Below are 6000 nucleotides of genomic sequence, written 5' to 3' on the forward strand. Positions count from 1 at the left end.
AATATACAGTGAATTTGTTAGGAGTATGAGTTATGGATAGACCTACTTATTTGTGTTTTATCGACGACGATGTCGTTGCTAAGCAACTTATTTACTCTAATATTTTATTAAGCATAATATACGTATTTACTGTTTAATATTGCTTTCTGTACTCCACGTCAATAGATATATAAAGATCCCAAGAAAAAAGTATTATTTTATTTATTGCAACACTCTTGATGTACTGTCAAGTTATGCATTCGGATAATACGTTTTATAGACGTATTAGATTTCTACAAATAATTATATTTTCAACACAGTCTTATAGGTTTTCAGATCAACAAGAATATAATTACTTTATTTTAAATGATGCATTAAATTTAAAGAAGCTTTTAAAATTTTTTGAGCATGTATATTTTATTTTAAGTGCAATTAACTGTGTGCGGTAAATATCCAATCTTATAAGAACAATAGATTTTGGTTATTTAGCATATTTTTCTTTCATTCAGCCTAATATAGTAAGAACTTGCTCTCTGGATGTATTCATCTTAATTTAGACAAATCTAATTCATAATTAAGATCCGTCTTTTTAATGTACAAGGGATATTTATTATCAAAAATTGATTATATATACTATTAGATCAGAGCCATTGAAGACAACACCATATATATAAACTAATAAATTGCACATTAATTACTTAAATATTAAATCTATTAATACTTTATACGCAAAAGTTTGTAATGATAGATGGATGGATGTTTGTAATTTTTTTAAATAAAAATTACTGAACAGATTTGAATCGATATTTAGTATACGAATAGGTTATACTGTAACGCAGCATTATTAATTTTATATAGAATACTTTGTGTTGATTTACGTGAATAAAGCTAAGAGAGTACGACAGCTAGTCATTTAGAAAACCTCTATTTTTAGACGACTAGACATTTTTCAAATTGAGCCCGAGTACTAGAAATAGATATAGTAACACTATGCAGTATAGACTGGTGGCAAAAAACTACTTGTCTGTAAATTTTCTAAACCCTTGTACAAAATCGTGCTAAATAAAGTAAAATAATTATAATGTGACGTGAATTTGTTATATTGTTCAGTGAATTTAGTGTAAAATAATTAATTTCTGAACATTTTAATCGGGGTCGAAAGGACTAGTGGCCAGAGTCGTCACAAAATTCTTTCAATAAAAAGTTGAATGGCGGCAGATTTTAATTTCAATTTTTAACGTTTATTTATAAAATCGTAGAAAGCAGTTACTATTATCCTTAATGTATCAAATATTCATGAAATTTCATTTGTATTAATATGTAAGAAATAAAATAAACCTTATGTATATATATAGAATATTTAATGTATTTTTAACAATTCCTTCACTAGACAGATCGCAATAACAGTTTAAACACACAATATCATTAAAAAACCATTTGAAGGGAATTATGTTTATAGATAATAATTTCCAATTCTTCAATATTTCATTAATATTTTATTAGTCATTACAAATTGTGATCGCAGAAAATAGGGCGCATAATATACAACAAAACTATTTTTAACAAAAAAAAAAAAAAAAAAAATATATATATATATATATATATATATATATATATATATATATATATATAAATTGTAGGCATAGATTACAGAAACATAACCAGTCTTGTATAAAATAGTACAATAATAAAATAGTATAGTACATACTTAAGACAATATTAGGGTTTTGTTGTACCTAATGGGTAAAACAAGAAGAAACTTTTTCAAGATTATTAGTTGAATTCTGAAGATAATGATTGGATCTTAGATTATATAGATAGTGTCTCCATAGAAATGCTTCGAGAAAAATGGGTCAACTTTTTCATACAATTTTGGGTGATAAATGATTATAAGTGATTTCTTTATAACTTCTATATTTATTATGTGTTATAATTTCTGCATCTTTTTAATGCGTAAACACACATTTTATTTATTAAATAATACATCAAGATACATTTTATGTGTAAATATACAATATAGACGACTGATAAAACGAGTCAGCTAATTTGACAATTAGCTGTCAAAAAGTTGACCCATTTTTGAGGCTCGATGCTCTATCTATATAATATAAAGTTTGGATATTTCATACATACAAGTTTTACAGAGTATTGTATTTATACATATATAATTGTATTTTTTTCATATATTTGGCTGTATTAAAAAAAAATACTGATTTTATGCGAATAACGTGACCGCACGGAGTGGATTGAAAATTATTTTAATTATTCTCTAATGAGTCAAGTTGTTCAGTTTCTAGCAAACTTTATAATTCTGTATTTGCGACACGTTAAATATGTTAAATGTATCACTGCCATTCTGTTAGATTTATGTAATACAATACAATTATATTAAAATAAGTTCATATACTGTATATTATTATGGTTAATGACATTCCCCTTTTACAATATGTTCCGAAATGGAAATTCAATTATATGTAATTCTCAATATTTTCGACCCTTTCATCGGGAGTGTATTTCGGATATAACAGACAAAAAGATACGAGTAAAATCGATAACTACGTTATGCAAATCAGTTTCAGCAATTCAGTACCTGCTGAACAAATCACAAACTGCTACATAAGAAGTAAGATAAGTCTAGAAGAGTGATCAAGTTTATAGTATGGGACGGAAAGTAGTTAAAGCCGAAATTTATTTTTTAATAATTTATTGCTACCTACAAAGTGATTTGAAATTTATCTCAAAGACACGCTAGTGATACGCGAAAACAGGTGAATATACTTTTTAATCATAGAGTTGGACTAAAAGAAAAAAAGGTATGAAATGGGATAGGTTTAGTTAGACAAAAAAAAAATAGAACAAAAAAAATTGTTTTCAAATGTAGCTGAGCAAAGATAGAACGCTCTTAGAATATTCATTTATTACTCCTATCATACTATTTTTTATTAGATTCAGACAGCTGGGATCTATGATCTCAAACGATGACACTGATATTATTGATACAGAACGAATAAAATGGCGTCTCTCGTGTGAGAGATGCAAAGATTTTTTTTCTTATAAAATAAGCTGGAAGTGATTTGCATAACTATTACATACAATAAAAACTCTGTTATAGATACAAATTATATGATATATTAAATATGTGATTACATAGTTGGATCACATTAACAAATATCCATAGAATCTAAGTTTTAGTACAGTACATATAGGTAATATGGTATTTGTTAGTGAACAATGCGATACAATGCGTGGATACCACAATTTTTTTTTTACCGACATTAATTGTAGTATAAATAAGGGGCCATGTTTTTCATAACCTCTTCTATTATTTAAATTATTCAATAGTTATTTTAGACGAACTTGTTCACAATTAGATATGAAGGTACGGATATTTGCTTATGAGATAGAAATACAAAAGGGTATAGCTACGATACACGACCATTTTGTAAGCGAAGAGTCACAGACTCGTAGACTAGTAAAATAGTTATAGGTGTTGATGAACACTTTCTAATTATTAAGAAATTAAACCTAATTTCACATATACTGTCATATTACTTCGATAAGAGGGACAACCTTGGATTCCGTTAATCCCACATCAGTTTACAATTCACCAACACCAATAAATTGTCTGCTATGTATTTGTTTTATAGACCAAATACATATAGATAGATGCATTAGAAATTTCTCGACAAAACATTTTAAAAAAATGGCGCCCTTTCTGAAAGTTTTAAAATTGTTTTAATCTTGAAATTAGTGACAGTTAGTACGATAACCGTCATTTTATTTATTTATATTTATTACATTATTAATACAACACTACTGTTGTAAATATTAAACAAGTGATGGAAAATTTGGATAGACGAATAAGAAAAAAAACAACGCGTCGTCGTCGTGGTCGTGGTCGTTTTTTGGGACGTTTATTGACTGTCGACGCGCTATCTATATGTATATGGTCTAACATTTATGTACCTAATTAAGAATACAGGCACATTTTTCATTAATACTAACACATATTAAAAAAGGAGACAAATGTATATAATTATTACATGGAACATTACTATACAATAGCTACACAAGATGCATTATATTGCAAAACAATAACGAGTGATAATAAAATGTTTATACATAATTTTCACCATTAAACATTTACCGATATTTTCAAAAAGACATATCTAAAAATCTCACTAAAGTTTACAATTATCATATAAAAATAACTACATCTTTTTGGGGGGGAAAATTGATAAAGGAAACAATGAAATTAAATGTAAATATATTTTAAAATACTTTTAACTATTTACAACCATTGTTTTTTTTTTATATAAACACAGTCTGCGCTTTTGGCACGAAAAAAATAATGGAAACGTGATTACGATTTTTTTTTATACAACTTAGAATGGCAAACAGGCTGACCGCCCACCTGATGGAAAGTGGTAACCGTCGCCTAAAGACATGAGCAGTACCATGGACATAACAGAGTATACTGTTTCGCCCATGATACCCCCCATGCGTTGCCATTCCTGAGGACTCAGGTGTTATTCCTCTGTATCCAGTAAATTCATGTCATATCCCACCCTTCAAACTGAAACACAGCCATGCAAATACAGCTGCTTCACGGTTGAAACGACAAATGGGACAGAGGTACCCAAGCAATCGACTTATATGTTTATGACTAAATATTATAACATTGATAGCCATAATGATATTCAGCTGCCATATTGCTTTATACAATGTGGTCACTGGCAACTTTACATACAGATATAGACTTTATTATTTTAAACAATTATGTTCATTTTTTATCCAATGTCTATACATATACATACATATATAACGAGAAATTAATGACTTATGTTTTTTTCATTTCTAAACGCCACCTGAAGAAGACTTCTTGATGAAGTTAAACCAATGTTTGGAAAGGGCAAAAACACTGTGATTTCATTAATTTATATATATATATATATACCGAGTATAGTCTATTTGCATTAAATGCAGTCGACAAATATAAACGGACTAATGAATTCTTCATTGAAATACGAATTCTTAATGTATAAAGATATATGCAATTACATATTGGGTTCGATTCCTAAACCTATCTCTTAACTATGGTTGAATCTTCCATATTCATAACCTAATACTGTAATTTGAGAATTTTGAGAAATTACTATTTTATAATATTAACTTTTACACTGTTTTATGTCCTTATGTTGTCCAAGCTACGATAGGGGGGGGGAGGGGTTGTTAGTAATGCGAACTTCCAACCCGCATTGCTAGCAATATACCCTTCCTTGTCAGGTCGCCCTCCGCGTGGTCCCACCTGGAAACCATCGTGGTAAATTCCAAGCATCTTCATCACGATAAGTTAAATTAATTGCCTTTTCATCTTCACCTATTATTCCTCACTGGTGCCCCGCCAGCATATACCGTTAGCGTAGGCAGGGTTATCATTTCATTATCATTCATTAAAAAAACCTATAATAGGATGGAGGGGGGAAGATTAGTAATGCGGACTACCAGTTCCATTGCTAGCAATGTACCCACCCTGGCAGGTCGACCAATCAGACAGACTGACAGACAGACCAATCAGGTAGGCAACAAAACCAGTTATTTTAACTTAAAAACCACTAACTGGAATTCGATAGAATTTCTATGGCACCAATCTGTAAGCATATCCTTTCAAATAAAAAAAAAAGAATTTTCCAAATCGGTTTATAACTGATAGATGAGGAAAGAAATATAAACAATAACGTACTTCTTTGAAGTCAGTTGAAAATAGATATGACATTGCAAATAGATACAAAGACTGGTGACCCAAGAGCTGGTAGCTACTTTGCAAATGATAAGTTTGGCAATCCAAAGAGGTAATGCTGCCAGTATCTTGAGTACGCTGCCTCGGTGTGGTGCGTTGGGGGATTACTTATAATTAGTATTAGTATTAAAGGAATTTTATATTAACTTTAATATATTGTTGTATTTTGTATAATAAGAGCTATTTGTAAATGAAAAAATAAAAAAAATTGTTGCTAATTA

The sequence above is a fragment of the Galleria mellonella genome, unplaced genomic scaffold, assembly GCF_026898425.1.
Source record: "Galleria mellonella isolate WM207_F2 unplaced genomic scaffold, CSIRO_AGI_GalMel_v1 utg184, whole genome shotgun sequence".
Classification (NCBI taxonomy): domain Eukaryota; kingdom Metazoa; phylum Arthropoda; class Insecta; order Lepidoptera; family Pyralidae; genus Galleria; species Galleria mellonella.